Raw genomic sequence first — 20160 nt, forward strand, 5'->3', positions numbered from 1 at the left:
ATGGAACAAGATAGAAAGCCCAGAGATAAACTCACGCACCTACGGTCACCTAATCTATGACAAAGGCGGCAAAGATAGACAATGGAGAAAAGACAGTCTCTTCAATAAGTGGTGCTGGGAAAACTGGAGAGCTACATGTAGAAGAATGAAATTAGAACACTCCCTAACACCAGACACAAAAATAAACTTAAAATGGATTAGAGACCTAAATGTAAGACCGGACACTATAAAACTCTTAGAGGAAAACAGGCAGAACACTCTATGACATAAATCACAGCAAGATCTTTTTTGATCCACCTCCTAGAGTAATGGAAATAAAAACAAAAATACACAAATGGGACCTAATGAAACTTCAAAGCTTCTGCACAGCAAAGGAAACCATAAACAAGACCAAAAGACAACCCTTAGAATGGGAGACAATATTTGCAAATGAATCAACAGACAAAGGATTAATATCCAAAATATATAAACAGCTCATGCAGCTCAATATTAAAGAAACAAACAACCCAATCCAAAAATGGGCAGAAGACCTAAATAGACATTTCTCCAAAGAAGACATACAGATGGCCAAGAAGCACATGAAAAGATGCTCAACATCACTAATTATTAGAGAAATGCAAATCAAAACTACAATGAGGTATCTATCACCTCACACCAGTTAGAATGGGCATCATCAGAAAATCTACAAACAACAAATGCTGGAGAGGGTGTGGAGAAAAGGGAACCTCCTTGCACTGTTGGTGGGAATGTAAACTGATACCGCCACTGTGGAGAACAGTATGGAGGTTCCTTAAAAAACTAAAAAATAGAATTACCATATGATCCAGCAATCCCACTACTGGGCATATACCCAGAGAAAACCATAATTGAAAAAGACACATGCACCCCAATGTTCACTGCAGCACTATTTACAATAGCCAGGTCATGGAAGCAACCTAAATGCCCATCGACAGACAAATGGATAAAGAAGCTGTGGTACATATATACAATGGAATATTACTAAGCCATAAAAAGGAACGAAATTGGGTCATTTGTTGAGACGTGGATGGATCTAGAGACTGTTATACAGAGTGAAGTAAGTCAGAAAGAGAAAAACAAATATCGTATATTCACGCATGTATGTGGAACCTAGAAAAATGGTACAGATGAACCGGTTTGCAGGGCAGAAGTTGAGACACAGATGTAGGGAACAAACGTATGGACACCAAGGGGGGAAAGCCGCGGGGGGGTGGGGATGGTGGTGTGATGAATTGGGCGATTGGGATTGACATGTATACACTGATGTGTATAAAACTGATGACTAATCAGAACCTGTTGTATAAAAAAATAAATTAAATTAAAAAATTAAAAAAAAAGAAAGCTGATAAGAATTGTATGTATTCATAGAATCAATCAGTTCTACACTAAAAACTAGTACATACACATTCTGATACTTGCTTTCCATATGAGAAAAAATTTCTATATGATGTAGAGGAGGTCTAAGTACATAAGTCTATAAAATGGGTGCAGGCCAAGGAAAAAGGCTTGCTTCCTACCCAGTTCTGGTATGCTTTCCATTATCTGAGAATATCAATTCATGGGTCAAGTTATGTTGACATTTTCCAGGGGAAAAGAAAATGTTCTGAAAAGCATGCCTTTCCTACCCTGATACCCAATTTAAAAACCTTCAAACTGCACATCCCACTTGGTTGACTGACGGGTAAGGAAGAACAGAAGAGAAAAAAAGAAAAAAGCAGAAGAAAAACATTTTTTCCTCTTCTGTCATTACTGTTTTTAACCTAACATGTCTCTCAAAGCGTTTAGCTCCATGGTGATGAGAGCAGGCGAAAAACACAGAAACACTGAAAGGACAAATTCCCTCAGAATATTTTACGGTTTGCAACACAAAGCTTAACATGGAATTACAGAAGCATTCAAGTTGAAAATAGATTCCTATAACTTCGTAATGATGTAAGATGAACAGTCTTTAGAATAGCTTTAAAAAAAAGCTGATACATTCCTTCCCCCCCAAAAAAACCCAGCCTTCTACTTGACTTTTTCACGTTAGTAATTTCCCAATGTAAAGAATATAGAAGAAACCATAATCATTGTTTAGAAAAATGGGTTTCAACTTTGCCCCCCAAGGGGACACCTGGCAGTATCTGGCGCTCACAGCTTGGTACGGAGTGCTACTTGCATCTACTGAGTTGAGGCCAGGGACGATGCTAAACATCCTACAATGACACAGCCTCCATAACAAAGAATTCTCTGGCCTCAAATGGCACAGTTCTAAGGCTGAGATTTCGGTTTAGAAGTATGTTTAACAGTGAAATGCAAAGATTTATAATCATCCAAGTTCCAAAACTTAGGTCAAAGCAAGTAGGGAAGTCTCCCAGGCTCTCTGTACTCCCTACAGGCTGATGTTTGCAATGGTTCTACTTTCACACGGGATACAGTCCTGAAAACTGCTATAGGAAGAGATTTCACTGTTGAATAACTTATGAACTTTTAAGAAATGCAGAGTACGGGAAAATACATTTACAAATAAACCTGAAAAGGTACTTTAAAAATGTTAACCAATGTAAAATTATGATGACAACTCATTAAATGAAGAAAACATCAATGATACTATGCTTTTGGTAGTAGCAATATTGATAATGTTCATTTCCACTGACTGATCCTTGCTTGCTAAAAATCTTTCACAATCTTCCTTCCCTCAGAGTTTTAATTACGTGGCTTAAGGTAATTAAATTTATTCTTTACTTCAATTAATAATATTTCCTGAATACCTACTCTGTGAACTGTTCTAAACCCTGGGGCTAGGATGGTGAACGGAGCAGAAAAACCCTCACTCTTAAAGAGCTTACATTCTAGTAGGGTAGCGCAAGAACAAGGAAATCAATAAATAATGTAAAGGTCAGAAGTGAAAAGTGCCCTCCAGAAAAATAAAATTAAAAAGTAATATGGCTAACAGGACATGGAAGCAACCTAAGTGCCCACTGACAGATAAATGGATAAAGAAGATGTGGCACATATATACAATGGAATATTACTCAGCCATAAAAAGAAACGAAATTGAGTTATTTGTAGTGAGGTGGATGGATCTAGAGTCTGTCATACAGAGTTAAGTAAGTCAGAAAGAGAAAAACAAATACCGTATGCTAACACATATATACGGAATCTAAAAAAAAAAAAAAAAAAAAAAAAAAAAAGAAATGGTTATGAAGAACCTAGGACCTAGGGGCAGGACAGGAAGAAAGACACAGACGTAGAAAATGGACTTGAGGTCATGGGGAGGGAGAAGGGTAAGCTGGGACGAAGTGAGAGAGTGACATGGACATATATACACTACCAAATGTAAAATAGATAGCTAGTGGGAAGCAGTTGCATAGCACAGGGAGATCAGCTTGGTGCTCTGTGACCACCTAGAGGGGTGGGATAGGGAGGGTGGGAGGGAGACACAAGAGGAAGGAGATATGGGGATATATGTATATGTATAGCTGATTCACTTTGTTATACAGCAGAAACTAACACAACATTGTAAAGCAATTATACTCCAATAAAGATGTTAAAAAAAAAGAAAAGCAGACAAAAAAAAAAAAGATACTCATGAAAAAGAATAAGATGAAAGGACTTTCCTTCCTAGATAAGATTTTGGAAAAGAAAAAAAAAGCTGTAGTAATTAGAGTATGATATTAGTGTATCAAAATCTAAATTGACCTTCGGAAGTAAATAGTAACCCCAGAAACAGTCTGAAATTCAAATTTAATTTGGTCTCATTTATTTTATCTGGCAATCCTACACATAAGAGGAAACAGGTACAAAAGTGTTCATAGTAACATTGTTTATAACAGCAATATCTGGAACCCACCTAAATTTGCATTGAGGAAATAATGGATAAACTGTATATTCACACAATGGAATATTAGGCAGCAGTGAAAATAAATGAATTAAAGCAACGAGAAATAACATAATGAATAACATAACACAATGAATCTTAGAAACATTATTAAACTTAAAAAAAAAAAAGTAATATGTCTAAGATGGCTGATTGGATACTCTCATCAATTGGTCAGTCAAGGAAGGCCTCTCTGTGAAAAGTGATTTGAGATAAGAAGACCTAAATGTCCAGAAGGAACCGGCTACACAAAGGAAGGACGTTCTAGGCAGAAGGAAGAGTAGGTAGAACGACCCTAAAACCTGAACAAACTTCGCATGTCCAAGGTAGAGAGAGCAGGTGTGGCTGGAGGGCAGGGAGATGATACAGGGTAAGAAAGACAGACAGCTTCAGACTGTAAGGAAGCTCGGAGGCCTTAGTAAAAGCAATGTGAAGCAGCTGCAGGGCTCCACGGCCTTGTCTTGTGCATGACCCAGCACAAGATGCAAATGGCTTGCTCTAAGGTGGGATCAGCAGAGATGGGGAGAAATGGACAGACTTGAGTACTTTTGGAGGTAGAGACAACAAGGCATGCTGATGGATCACATATGGTTTAGAAACTGGACATGCTGATGGATCTAGAAAGAGATGAATCAAGGATAACTCTTGAATGTCTAGCTTGAGCAACTGCTTGGATGATTCTCCTGAGGAATTCAGAGTGGGCGAGAAGCAGGTTTATAAACAGGATGACCAACCATCCTGGTTTGTCCTGGACTGAGAGGTTTCCTAGAATGTGGGACTTTCAGTGTTAAAACCAAGGAAGTCCTGGGAAAGCAGGATGACTTGATCACCCCAGATATAAATCAAGAGTTCTCTGCTGAGCGTGTCTATTGGACATCTATGTGGAGCTATCAGACTCACAGTTTGAAATACCCAGATGTGAAACCAACTCTGAGCTGGAGACACAGAACTGGGAATCACAGAGGCATACAGGTGGCATTTAAACTCCCAGAACTAGATGACATCACCTCGGGAGAGAAGAGAAGAGGTCCTAGAACAGAGTTGGCATTTCTCTTTTTCACAGATAATATAAAGATGTCTGCATCAGTACAGTTCCCCATCTACACAGCCTTTCACACTTAAGACTCCATGTTTTTGACTCCTACTTTCCAGATCTTGCCAGAAAATTATTATAGAAACACAAAGTAAAACGCACATTTCAGATGCTTTGGGTGACTTATTTAAGCTACTGATAGTTTGCTTAAAGTCTCAGCTTTGAGGGCCCCATGTCAGATCCTTCCCAACAGTCACAGAAGAGCCCAAATATACAGAATAGGTTTGTTTATTGTCCATCCTTTCCCTTCTCTTTCCCAAAGCTTCACTGCAAAGAAATCCCACGACTACTACTGACAAATGTTTGGCCTCTTTTCCCTACTTCCAATCTCACTTCCCTCCTTTCTAAGTATCTTTAAGAAGCATGACCCTCCACTACCACAATCAAAAAGTCACAATGAGGAAAAGGAACACAGAAAGAAATAAGTTGACAATAAAAACTCTCCAAAGGCAAGTTTCACTTGAGAGAGACCCACAGTTCAGCGCATTAGTCTCTTTGAAAAAACTGCTAACACCCTTGGCTGCAACTTAACTTGGGTACATTGGTATTCAAAAAAGGAACAATTACCAGAGTGACTCAACAGATGGCCCATTTAAACTATGGGATTAATACAATGTGTCTGGTGACCTAGTTCAAGTAACTAAATAGAAGCCTCCCAATTGGCCAACTTGTGATTGAAAATATCAAATGTTTGCAGCAGACCTTGTAAAATCTAACTCTATCTGGTCAATCTGGGCAGAGAAAGTAAGAGAATGAAACATGAGAAATAATCAAAAGAGGTCACAGGGCTTGGAATGGCCATAGCAGAATTACCTGACTCCCCTGTGGGACATCTTCATTCCTATGAGGGTAAGCATCCTGGCTAGAGAGAACAAGAAGACTTGGGCATTTCAAAAAATACATTAAAAAATTAAAAAAAAAAAAAAAAAAAAAAAAGGATGCTTTCTCACCAAAAAAAGACTCTGTCTAAAAGATAAGATACTTGAAACGGTAGAATTTCAGAGAGAAGCAATTAATGAGAATAAATTATACCTAGTAAACCCTACTCTACTGATAAATGGACCACCCCCATTGTGGGCCCCTCTGTAGGGTCCCTCTTGTAGGGGCATAGTCACTCTTCAAAAGGACTTCCCAAATTCTTCTCTAGCACTTAAAAACACTCACATGCTGGATCACTTTGAACTCTTACTAAGTTTAATAAACATGAAGCATTTTTAATCATATGTAAAGAAAAAGAAACAGAAAAGGCAGACTTGAGTTTAAAAATAAAAACAATAATAAAAACCTCAGAAGAGTAAGGGTCAAAGGTTTCTGATCAAACAGCTTAAGCAGTGTCTTATTATATCATTATGCCTTTTCATTTTACTTTTATACCGAATACCAAATTTGTTTTATTTTTAACTAACAATATTAGAAATTTAAACATCCTAATGTAAATCACCCTTAAAACATTGATTCTCCTGTTGATTGATTGCCGATAACTACATTTTCAGGGCACTCAAAAAATATCATCATATTGGGGGCTTCCCTGGTGGCGCAGTGGTTGAGAATCTGCCTGCTAATGCAGGGGACACGGGTTCGAGCCCTGGTCTGGGAAAATCCCACATGCCGCAGAGCAACTAGGCCCGTGAGCCACAACTACTGAGCCTGTGCGTCTGGAGCCTGTGCTCCGCAACAAGAGAGGCCATGATAGTGAGAGGCCCTCGCACCGCGATGAAGAGTGGCCCCCGCTTGCCACAACTAGAGAAAGCCCTCACAGAAACAAAGACCCAACACAGCCAAAAATAAATAAATAAATAAATAAAATTTTAAAAATATATCATATTTTTAAAAAATATATCATATATCATGTATGTAAAAAATACTCATATACAATAATTTTATCTGCTATATAAATACCTTCTATAATCACCACATTCCTCCCTGTAAGGATGTAAATTTTAAAATCCATTGGTAATAAAAGATCATTTCTTTATCTTTCAAAGTAATTTAAATTTTGTAAATGATAGAAATTCAATGAAAAAAATGCTGATAGCAAACTTCATAACATAATTGGGTTTACAGACTTCTGACATTATGCTTAAGCACAGTAAAGCTATACAGACATATTTAGTGGATACTAAGTTGCATATAATTGCCTGAAGCAAGAAATACATATTTTAATTTATACATTTTTAAATGCATTTAATTGCTTCACCTTCATTCCAGTGAAATCACTAAACGATGCTTATCACATATCTATTCCATTAGCATTAAGACACTATTTATAGCTTTAGAATTTAATGATCTGAAAATACATTAATCCTTTTAAAAAATGCGTTCTGTGATGTCATTACGGCTTTATAAGGATACGCAGAGCTTTTTACTGAGAGGCATTCTGACAAACAGAGAAAAGCAGACACCGTTTAGGTGAAAAAATGAAATGAAAAACTCCAGGTAGGAGTCTTGAAGACAGCGCACTCAAGGACATGTGTTCTCCAAAGAAAGAGTCTGCTGTGTCCACAGTCACAAGCCAGAGAGCCATCCTACTGCCCAGCAGCTGGAGGGAAAGGAGACCTCCGCAGGAATATTTCAACAAAAAGAATTATGCTGGAAAAGTAACATACTCTGAAAGGATTTTCATAATTAAGTTAATTTTAAAAACCTATCCAGTAATGAAATGTAAGATACAAATGAACCCACAAAAAAGTTTTCAATGAGCTCCTTTTTGCAAAAATATCTTTAAGTTTCTGATGCATATAAAATTCTACAGAGTCTCTGAAGATTAAGACAAATTACTACTGCCCAGTGCTAACGAGCTATTAGGGGAGCTCTTTACATAAAACCACATAAGGAACAAAGCAATAAGCACCACAGTATAATTCTGACAACTATTCCTCTGGCTGGATTTGGAAATTGTGCCCAGAGAGATGACACAGAAACAGCTGAGAACAGGTGTGAGCACATGCAGAGGAGGAATAAAAAAGAACCAATCCCTAATCCTGGGCCTTTGCCCATGAAGGGGAACAGGAGGCAGCACCGTCATCTCTCCCAGCAGGTCTTCTCTCTGACCACCAGACCAGGTGAGATGTCCATCCTTTTCAGGGAATCCAAGGATCCCATTCTTTCAAAGCACTTTCCACACTTTACAGTGAGTTCTTTTGGGGCAGAGATCAACTCTTATCATCCTTTCCAGGGAATCCGAGGATCCCATTCTTTCAAAGCACTTTCCACACTTTACAGTGAGTTCTTTTGGGGCAGAGATCAGCTCTCATCAACCTGTACAGTCCCAGATACCAGCACAGTCACAAAGTACCTGCTCATTAAATGTTTGATATAAAAATAAATGAATGAGAAGAAAAAACAGTAAAAGAGAAGAAGTTATTTTCATGGAAGCAGGAAAACCAAAATGAAGAAGAAGAAAAAGAGTAACTCCTTGGGAAATGAGACAGGAAACAAAGAGAAGTAGAAAACAGTCCAGGAATAGACTTATACATGTATGGTCAGTTGATTTTCAACCAAGACACCAACTCAGTTCAAGCAGAAAAAAAATCTTTTTAAGCAAACAAATGGTAATGGATATACAGATGGGGGGAAAAAAAACACACCTCGACAATTACCTTATTTCATACACAAAAAATTAAAGATAGGTTATCAATCTAAATGTAAAAGATAAAACCCTAAAGCATCTTCAAGTAAATACAGAAAAACATCTTCCCAATATTAGATAGGCAAGGATTTCTTGGATAACACATAGTAAAGCACTAACCATGAAAAATTATAAATTGTACTTAAAATTAAACCTTCTCCTTATCAAGAGACACCATTAAGAATATAAATCTCTCTCTCTCTCTCTCAAAGCAAAGGAAATAAAAGCAAAAATAAACAAATGGGACCTAATTAAACTTAAAAACTTTTGTACAGCAAAGGAAATCATCAACAAAATGAAAAGACAACCTACTGAATGGGAGAAAATATTTGCAAATGACATGACCAATAAGGGGTTAATATCCAAAATATATAAACAGCTCATACAACCCAATATCATAAAAACAAATAACCCAATTAAAAAATGGGCATAAGACCTGAATAGCCATTTTTCCAAAGAGGAACTGCAGATGGCCAACAGGCACATGAGAAGATGCTAAATAAATATCATTAGTCATCAGAGAAACACAAATTAAAACCACAATGAGATATCACCTCATTTTGTGGCTATCATCAAAAAGAACACAGTAACAAGTGTTGGCAAGAATGTGGAGAAGTGGGAACCCTTGTGCACTGTTGGTAGGAACGTAAATTGGTGCAGCCACTATGGAAAACTGTATGGAGGTTTCTCAAAAAACTAAAAACAGAGCTACCATATGACCCAGCAATTCCGCTCCTGGGTATATATCCAAAAAAAACCAAAAACACTAATTTGAAAAGACACATGCACCCCAATGTTCATAGCAGCACTATTTACAATTGCCAGGCCATGGAAGCAATCTGAATGTCCATCAACAGAGGAATGGATAAAGAAGATGTGGTGTGTGTGTATATATGTGTATATATATACATACACATACACACACACACACACACACACACACACATTGGAATATTACTCAGCCATAAAAAAGAATGAAATAATGCCATTTGCAGCACCATGGATGGATGGACCAAGAGATTATCATACTGAGTGAAGTCAGTCAGACAGAGAAAGACAAATACTGTATGATATCACTTATATGTGGAATCTAAAAAATACAACAAACTAGTAAATATAACAAAAAAGGAAGCAGACTCACAGATACAGAGGACAAACTAGTGGTTACCAGTGGGAAGAGGTAAGGGGGGAGGGGGGAGGTAGAGGTAGGGGCTTAAGAGGTAAAAACTACTATGTATAAAATAAATAAGCTACAAGGATATATTACACAACACAGGGAATATAGCCAATATTTTATAATAACCATAAAAGGAGTATAATCTTTAAAAATTATGAATCGTTATGTTGTATACCTGAAACTTATATAATACTGTATATCAACTACAGTTCAATTTTTAAAAATCCAAAACAGAAAATATAAATATATATGAATATATACACATATACATACGTATGTATGTATACATTCTATATGGGTACACATTTATATGTTATTTAAATATATAGAGGTAATATATATTTAAAATCTTATAATTCAAAAAAGATAATTCAATAATATTTTAGAAAAACAATCAAGACTTGAAGATACTGCAAAAAAAGATGAATGGCCAATAAGCACATGAAAAGATCCGCAAAATCATTGCACATCAGGAAAACACAAATTAAAATCACAATGAGATACTATTTCACACTCCACCAGAACAGCTAAAATTAAATAAACAAACAAACTGTGTGGCCGAACCACACAGAGACTCCATCTTACCAGCTCCATCCTAGGCCCAAAGTCCTACCAACCCTCCCCTTTGTGTGACCGAGCTTTTGCCTGCTCACAAGGAATGCACCCAAGGCAGGTAGGTGCCCTATCAACTTTACCCTTGCCTTCATCTGATATGAAAACTGAAGAATGTCTTTTGCTGACACAGATGGTCATGAGATCCCCTGGGTCGGGGGTGAGGGGGGAATCCCTGGTTCCCGTAGGTGTGGACTTCTTCTCCCTTGGTAGTCAGCTTCTATTTTCAGCTTTGGCGCCCCCTTACATCCCCTGTACCTCTTCTGGCAGCACCATATGCAGCTGCGAATGCCTCTGGATCGTCATCCGCCCAATCCTGCTTGTAGGTAAGTTACCTACAATAAACTTCATAACTGCATTTTATGGAGCTGCCTGTTTCCATTTTTCAGTCTCAAAGTTTCTTCTCAGGTCGGAGGATACTACTCAATATCTCTGCCTTCCAGCACACACACAAACAGCTGACAGTACTGAACATTAGTAAGAACATGAAGCAGCTGGAACCCTCATACATAATTCCTTGCTCAAGTATAAAATGGCACAACCAGTTTGGAAAATCAGTTCGGCAGTTTCTTATATAGTCGAACATACATCTACTCTATGATCCAACAATTCTATTCCTAGGTATTTATCCAAGAGGTATGAAAATAATGTCTACAGAATGACTTTATAAAAATGCTTATAGCAGCCTTATTCATAACAGCCAATAACTAGAAACAGCCCAATCTTAGAACACTTAAGACCTATGCATTTTATTTCATGTATATTATAAACGAGCCTTCCCCATAAAATCCCCGAAACTCTAGAAGAATTAAGGTATATAAGAGTGATGGACTAATCTCTCCCTCCCCTACTTTTCGTTTCTCCTACACTGGAAACAAGAAAGAGAGAATGAGAGATCTGAGAGGGGGTGAGAAAGATTTCTGCTGGAGAGAGAAAGAGCTGAAGGGGGAGGAGAGAAGGGAACGCCAGGACTAGAGAATTCACATCTGGAGAAGAAGAGGGGACCACAGCGTCCCAGCACCCACAGACAGGGTGAAGAGTTCAACTGTGGGGAGGCACAGGACCTCATTCAGAATGGAGGACAGAGGAAAGGAAGGAGTTGGGTGCTGAAAAGTAAGTTTATTCTCCAGCATGGCGGATCCACGGGCTTGCAACAAAGCTGCCTTTAACTCCTTCCTCTCCCTTAACCCAATAGTCTATTCTTTTGTGCCATCTGATGGAAAATGTATTGTATGGACAGCCTTGAGTTGGTGCTGTGTGACCACTACAATACTTGCCTAAAATAAGGAGAGACTATCTGGCAAAAGACTCGAATTTCTCTTTTGAATGATATATGCATCGTGTCAACATGGATTAACTTTTAAAGAAAGAAGTATGCAAGAGTCCATCTGTTCCCTGCTCTTTAAATGACTTGTTTTGTTATCTTTAACAAACAACTATGCATTTGGGCCTTTATTTACTTATACTTAAAATGTACGTCACAGACTAATAAACATTAGAATCCTTGCATTAGCCAAACATTCTGAATACAGAACATGCTCTCTAGGTTAATTTACTCGCCAATAGGTGGAACTTAACAAATGGCCCAATAAAGAAGCTAATTCACCTCATATGGAGTATGAATTATTCTCACGAGAGGTGGAGATAAAAAATTACACATAACATGAACAAGTTCTGTTTTCTGTAGAAGCTACAAGTTAGACTTCCTTTTCTCTGTACATTTGAGTCCCCTTTTTGAACACTACATGATTTTACCCTAATTTCAAACAATTTAAAATGTCTAAATAACTGATAAGAGAGGTATCATCTCTCTTTTGAAGGAGGAGAATTCTGACCTAACAAGAGCTAAAATGTTTTCCTCGGGGCAAATCAAGTGTTTCCACTGCTAGTGTATCCTTCTTTTTCTTATTCAACAAAGATATTACTTCCAAGATAACCGATACAACTTTTTTGTCTTCCCTAGCTAACACTGTACTCTACAAAAATCCAAAATTCTGGAAAGTAAATTCTAGGAATCAACTTTATTACAGTCTTTCACAGAATTTAAGTTCCATATACACTGGAAAGGAAAGAACAGACAGGGTGAGCTGAGAGATGTCCCTCCGATCAAGCAGTCTTAGGATCCATGCAATAATCAGCTCACCTCTTCCCCTCGGTGGAGCAAGCCGCTGACAGCGAGCGATTGGTGTTTTGAAACAATTCCAAGAGGCTTGTGAAGGTAAACTACTGGCCAGCTACAGGGAATGTCAAATCTCCATGATGCGGTCTTTTTAGAGCTCCCCATTAGAGTCAGCACTGGTTTACTGTGAGATGCAGGAAAGCATTTCTCATGAGGAGCCGCTGCCAGTGAAGAAGCAGTTTTAGGCCAGCTTCCAAATGCCACCTGGCATCGCCCCAGGGATGAGGGACCCACTCAGATGACATCTGCGGCAGAAGCAGCATCTCGTCACCCACAGGGGGCTGGGGACTTCACAACAGTTCCGCTTTCCAGCTACTCTGGAAGACAGGGGAAGGAAATGTCTCCCTCCACCTTTAATTCTCCTTGCAAGTTCTCTCTCTGTAGTCCAGGTCATATAGCTCTCCATAAGAACATCAATGTACACAAATTGAAAAGCCTGAGGGTGAAGAGTTAAATCACACACACACACACACACACACACACACACACACACACAAGCTGTATTCTGTATGAAAGCTCAACAAAAACTACAAGTCCATCTGTCAGAGAAAGCGTCCTCTCGCTGAACAGGAAGGGAGATGGAGAACTGAAAGCGTAATTCCAAGAGCCAGTTATTTTTCATGGGGCCGGGAATTTCATGGTCATTGCCAATAGAAACGTACTGCCATATATAAAGGGCAGTGACTCCTCTCTTTGTAAATATTATGAAATACCAACCACTAGCTTGAATGTAATATAAGCTACATTTGTTCAATGGGTGAAGCTTTTTCTTCTGCAAAAGGTCCAAGTAGGTAAAAGCTGGCCTAATCAAGAAATAGCTATTCCCTGGAAACAGGAATGTCAAAAGCAGCCGGTTCTCAGACGGAGGTCAAGAACTGAACAGAGAATATTTACAGTTGGCCACTCAAGCAGAGAATAACTGTAACAACATTCTCTCCCATTTATGACACTTTACAGTTTACTAGAGAGCACTTTTGTATTCATTATCTCATTTGGAAAAATAGGCCAAGTCCACTCAGAACTGTAGGAAGTATCCCAGCACCAAAGAGCATGTGGCCCTCTGCCCTTAGAGGGAAAATACTCACAGAATCAAAATAACTGCATCTTCTCTTGTGCTGAAAAACAGTAACTAAAAAACTATCTTGCAGACCCGATTTGAAAGCAACATCCCATGACCACAGTTAGTAGTGAGCTACATGCAATAAACACAACCAAAAAAAGGGGGAGTCTGGAAAAGAAAGACAGTAACCACTTACTAAGAAACCAGACTTTTTTTTTTCTTTGATTGTTCTTCAAGCATTGAAACGTATAAGAAGGGGCCTACTTTGTCCTTTTGTATCCAGAAATACCAAAAACAAACACAAACTCCAAAAAGCATCATGACCCTGCCTCTATTTTATAACATTTGGAAGAAAATGAACTTGACAATGAAATTTAGAGCCCTAGTAATGAAGACAGAGAGATCTGAAGTAGCAACAAGAGAAGGCAGAAAAGAAACGCTCAAGTCCAGATCCTGTTCTGCCAGATGACTGCCTTCCCTGCCAAGGACGATATCCCCACCTAACAGGTGAAAGGATTATCCCTCACGCAGCGATTCCCAACTGTGGTTTCAGACGACCACTAGGGGACTCCAAGAATCTCAAAGAATATGGCAAAATTTCAGAACATAATTTTAATCCCACCAATTTATGGAGGACTAATGTACCCCAAAAACTGAGGGTAGGAATGGTTGGAAATCACCTCTCTGGGAACTAGGCAACAGGACAGCCTTTTACTTTGAAACATGAAGAGAAAGTAACTTCTCACATTTCTCACTCCCCTAGAGAAAAAGAGATCCTACTATATAACATTAGGGAAGAAGATTTGATTTTAAAAAAAGGGTATTCAACTTATATCACAGCCTCCTCACAGAATTAATGAAGGAGGAAGCCATCTGGTCGGAAATTAGAATGGCTATTTTTAAAAAAGAGTGAGCCTATTTTTTTCCCTGCAGTTAACACGTCAGCAAGTCAATCAAACTTTCTATTAACTGAGCATCTACTATGAAAAGCAAAACAAAACATGGACAAATTAGCTACTGCTTAAAGATGCCCTCAGACCTTGCTTAGAAAATGGTAGCTACCTGGTGTTATTTCAGGTCAAAAAAGAAGCAATGGCAGAGTTAGCTATTCCTCTGTGGTGGGTTACTTTTTAAGACTACAAATTCCTCACCTGAACTCTTTTCTCTCTAACTTTCTTCCCACATCAGGTTGACCCCTTCATTCTTTACCTGAACTTGATTTTATTCCCATCCTCCATTTAGAACAAAGTCAAACTCCCCCCCCCTTCCTACCAGCTGCCCCCCATGTCTTTCATATCAAAAAAAAAAAAAAAAAGGGAAGGAAATGGGGAAGGAGAGGTAAAAAGATAACCCATTTTGAAGGAATGAGAATGAGGATTGGGAGACCAACTGTAAATGACTTACCCAAATCCTTCTGGAGAAGAGATTACATTGGAATCTTATCTGAAACAAACAAACAAAACCCTATCAAGCTATCTCTGTGAAGGAGTAGTGACCTTAACAGAATCAGGAACCCACTGATAAAGAGACAGTGTTATAACGTGTTAAGAGTCCAAGTAGCAAATTAAAAAATAGGGAGGTTTCTTTATTTATAACTTTAGCATTGGGTCTGAGAATAAAATAAATAAATTTGAAATAAATCTGAAATAAATCTAATGAGTGTTATGCAAGAAAATCAACTGATACACACCCCCAGCACTGTGAATACAAAGACAACAGTTCAGAATATTAAACACGATCCTGCAAAGTCTAAAAGTCCCAGGAAGCCACCCATAAGTAAAACAGGCAGAAAAGATAGGATCACTATTTATTAATGATAATATTTTGAAAACAAATTAAAATTTGCTTTCTTCAACCATTTAAATGCAGAGATCTTAATTTGATGCCTAAAACTAAAAACACACTATAACACCCAGGAATCAAAGTTTGAGTGTTTTCCAACAATACAAAATTATAAAATAATTTAAAACTGGACGGTATTTGACTAATATAATTCAAATCAGTCTCTTAGTGGAAGAGACTAACGTCGCAAAAGTGAAATCCCACATGCTGTTGCTGTCTAAAGAATCTTCAAAGACAGTGCTGTGTTCTTACTAACATTAACAGCTGCTGAAACAACAATTCTTTTAGAAATCCTCATTTTCTTTCAGGGGTGCAGTTTCCCAAAGAATCCCAGGCTAAAATCTAAATGGACACAGGGCCAAAACCGAGTGATACCACAAAATTCAGACTTCCTTTAAAACAACTTTTACATTCTTTCCTTGGAAGAGAGGACAAAGGACAAAGCTCTCATCATTTGCTCTGTTTATACCACAAAGGCTTCAGGACAAGAAACTCTGGGGGTGATTACTGGCCAACTGGTTGAAGTGCATCCCTGCTCATAGAGAATGTTTCCGTTATGGACAGACACTTAAAAGAAGCCCTCTGGAAGCTAAGAGGGCTGTGGCATACATACCAAGTTATTTTGAGCCTCAGAGAAAGAGGCCAGCAAACAAATCCTCAGAAACAATCAAAACACCACAAAGGGAAAATAGTTTCAGATCCAGGGAGATGTCTGTTGCTTCCTTGTGGTGTGATGATTTGAAAACCAGACAATAACCGGACTTACTGTAAATTGAAGCATGAAGTGAGATAATGGAGATGTGAGTCAGTGCAGAGTTCCCTATGCTTTGCAATGTTGCATTGTTTAAGTTATGGGACAGGGGAGGGAGCAGAGAGGAGGGGTACATCAGACAGAATGAGGCAGGGGACAGATATACCATATCAAAAACAAGTCCAGGAGGGACCCTGAATTCAATTACCCTTGGAGGATTACCGTATGCAGCCTTCGGTCACTTGCCTTTTCTCTCCTATCTTTCTATCAGGGGAACGGAGACATTTCTTTTAAAGATATAGTATTCCTCTTCCTATATAACAGCTTACTTTATAAGACTCCTTCACTTAAAAACAAACAAAACAAAACCACAGGCCTACATAGAGAAATATACCCTATACCAAAAATCTCTCCCTAAAATCGTTAAAAACAAAAGCTAACCAGAATAGGCCAGAGCCCAGCTTCCCTTTAAAGAGGCTCCCTCTTTATCCTATGATGAAATGTCAACAACCTCTTGATATAAATACTTGAAGTTCAGATGATATTATGTTTAACACATTCCATATACAGGTATTTAAGAACTTCTGGGTGCCACCACCCAGGTTAGTCCTTCATTAATAATTGGTGTGGGTCCCCCTGCACCACCCTTTTAATGGTGTGCTCTGTATTCTGTGAGAACAGATTATTAGCTCATGTTAACCACAGCTACTTCTGGGTGGTAAAATCACAGATGCTTTTCATTTTCATCTTCATTTTATGTTTGGCTGTACTTTCCACATTTTCGTAGGTATGTATTGTTTTTGGAAAAGTTATTTTTTAAATTTGGGAGGAACAGAGTGTTAAATGAGGTTTTCTGGATACTTCGAAAAAATACAACCAAATGGATATTACTCCAAATGATTAGCAAAATACAATAAAAGAACAGAATTTTAGCCACAATGAATGCTGGGCCTTGGCTTGAATCTTTATAAACAACAAGCTCCATGCATTTGCAGAGTGAATGGATGTACACTGATGTCTCCATCTTTAAAATGAGGACACTGGGCTTCCCTGGGGGCACAGTGGTTAAGAATCCGCCTGTCAAGGCAGGGGACACAGGTTCGAGCCCTGGTCCGGGAAGATCTCACATGCTGCGGAGAAACTAAGCCCGTGCGCCACAACTACTGAGCCCGCGCGCCACAGGTACTGAAGCCCATGCACCTAGCGCCCATGCTCCGCGACAAGAGAAGCCATGGCAATGAGAAGCCCGCGCACCGCAACGAAGAGTAGCCTCCACTCACCACAACTAGAGAAAGCCCGCGTGCAGCAGCGAAGACCCAAGGCAGCCAAAAATAAATAAATAAAATAAATTTATTTTTTAAAAAATGAGGCCACTATACAGTAATAAAATGGGTATACCATCAAATTTTCAGGATGGGGCCAGATATTCAGACAGAAGTAGAGACAGCTGGTCTGTCTTCACACACTGTTTAGCAGAGTTTTCCAGAGTACAGAGGGGGCACCTACCGGTACAGATCAGACTAATTCTATTTAATTGATTTGAGAAGAAAATTTTAAAAAAACCAAAAAACAAAGAGGGTGGGAAGCTTTCACCAGGGATTAGCATTCATTTAGAAAACTGAGATTTCATTTCCACAAAGTTAGAAGGCCATCTGCTACTGAGGGGATAAGATATCATCAAGCATAAAACTCCAGATATTTCTACACTCGTTAAGAACTTTGGAATTCTTGACCTAGCCTGTCACTGCACCCACTGATGAGAGATATTGACTGCCATGGAAGAAACAATTCACACAATGTAATCTAGAAGCCATAAAGTGATGTTAAATTCCCACTAGACATAAACCTTTCACACTCGTCTGTTTAGGTGTTGGCTAATGACCCAATTATTTACACAATATGCAAACTAAGGGCCATAAGGTTGGGTGATTTGTATTTGGTACTGAAGCATGGTCTCTTGGCTCCTAGTTGCAAAAAGAGATTAAATGAGAGGTTAATTGGGTATTAAACAAGTCCTTACAACAAACAGGATGGCAGTTCTTCGTAAACAGGCACCCTTTTTAAACACAGCCTAAATTGCTAATATGAAGGTCTCTAAGATTTATATCAGGGGAAAGAGCTTAACTAACTGTGTAATAAGGAATTTTATCAAGGGTATTCACTGACATGAAATACTTTATCAATCAGTTTCTTAGAAACTCACTCTAAAATCTTTCAACTTAATTCAGCAGATGTGCTAACCATAATTTTACAATTTGAACACCTCATTTTCCAAAATGAACATGACAGTGTATAACAAATAGCAATGACCCAGACCAACAAAGACAACCCAACTCACGTGCTTGTGCACATACACCCACAGACGCAAAACAGTAGTCACGCCTGCAAAACACACAATTACACAGCGAGCTATGGCTTTCTTCTACTTCCTGTCAGAAGATGCATTCCTGAGAGGTCCACTCACAGATATTCCAATATGAAAACAAAGATTTATCCATGTATTAAAAAGTCAGCTCACATTACAAGTTGAAAATCTGGTCTTTTGGCTACTGACTGGCTAAATCTGCTTGTCTTTTTCTCTTTAGAGCAGAAGCAGTAAGATGTTAAGTGCTGGGCAAGATCCCTAATGCACCATCAGAGAAAACCCGTAAGGAAAAAAAACCCAAAAAACAAAAAACCTAATTAAAAGGCTTACTTTCTATCTAAGAAAAGTCTTCATTTTATCTTTATCCCCAAATGACTTACAAATGTCCTCCACTTTAGAATGAATATGATTATTTTAATGTTTTGCACTAAAATAAATTGGAACAAAGTGAACTTATGATTCAGTGAAGACCAAAAAAAGACTTTCACCCACTTCACTGCCAGGTAACTGACAGGTGTCAATAAGTCAGAGAAGAAAAGGACATCAAATTCCATCCTAAATATGAGAGACACTGATGAGTGGTTCAAGTTAGAAGACGCAAAATGCACACAATATAAACTCCCAGGATTCCCTCCTGCGTCAACCATGCTGCAGGAGTTAAACTGAGACTCTTGGCAGCAAGACAGCCCCTGGGCCTCCCTTCCTGAAAGACATGGATGGGAGACCAAACTGGAGCTGGAAGATAGGCAACCACTACTACCCCTTCACAAAGGAAAGGCTAAAAAGCGCGGAGGAATGTTCTAAAACAGACCCGCAAAACCCGAATTGCTTACAAATGTCAAATGTTCCACTGCTTTTCACTCTATCTAGGGAAGAAATTTGCTTTCACAAATGGGTACGTACCCACAGGAATATCTTTAAAGTCAAAGAACAAGTCTCCCTTTCTAGTTCCCTCAATCAGAATAAAGAGTGGAAAACAGTTAGTAGCATTCTGGATAATTTGCACCAATTTAGATGATTCATGTATTGCTTCCCCAGACGAAACGGTCTATGGCTAGTGATTTCAAGTCAACAAGGGTGCGGAAAGCAAGACCTAATTACAGATCTGAGTCACTGTCTAGAAGTTCCCTCAGCCCAGTGGAGCATCCCCCAAAGGGCACCATTTCATTTTGAGGCATAAAAACAAGCCAAGCCTACAGATCCCTTTACATGGGAAATAAATAAGAAGACACCCTTCCACAAGAAATAAAAATATCAGTTCACTGAATTGACCTTTTAAAGAAAAACGTCAGTAGTCTTTTTCCCTTAAAAAACAACTATAACACTAAAGTTTTTGAAACAAGAATATGGAAATAAAATTCATTACAGGATTATAGCTTAAATATCTTGCATTTCTTGTCTATATTTGGCCTGCTATACAAATGGCATTCCACTTGAAGGCTGGTCATCTCCCAGTGGAAGAGATTTACTAGCTCTTTTCATAGGGGCCTCATTGATTGGGTGTTTCCATTCGATGGCTATAATCTTCTAGCATTGGCAACATTTTAATTTATGATCCTGGGCCCACAATGAAGGA

At 38.6% G+C, this 20160-nt stretch overlaps 1 protein-coding gene across 9 annotated transcripts in view; it reads right to left on the minus strand.

The window, feature by feature from the left end:
• The window catches only part of SIPA1L1 (signal induced proliferation associated 1 like 1), a 502626-nt gene that overhangs the window by 171614 nt on the left and 310852 nt on the right, over positions 1-20160 (minus strand). The window contains exon 1 of one of the 9 annotated variants that reach the window (XM_068543400.1): positions 15031-15069. The exons of the other annotated variants lie outside the window; for them this stretch is intronic. The gene's annotated coding sequence lies outside the window, so the exon portion shown is untranslated. Of the gene's footprint in view, positions 1-15030; positions 15070-20160 lie in introns of those variants that run through there. 9 annotated transcript variants of the gene reach the window in all.

This window comes from Eschrichtius robustus, chromosome 1 (assembly GCF_028021215.1).
Source record: "Eschrichtius robustus isolate mEscRob2 chromosome 1, mEscRob2.pri, whole genome shotgun sequence".
Classification (NCBI taxonomy): domain Eukaryota; kingdom Metazoa; phylum Chordata; class Mammalia; order Artiodactyla; family Eschrichtiidae; genus Eschrichtius; species Eschrichtius robustus.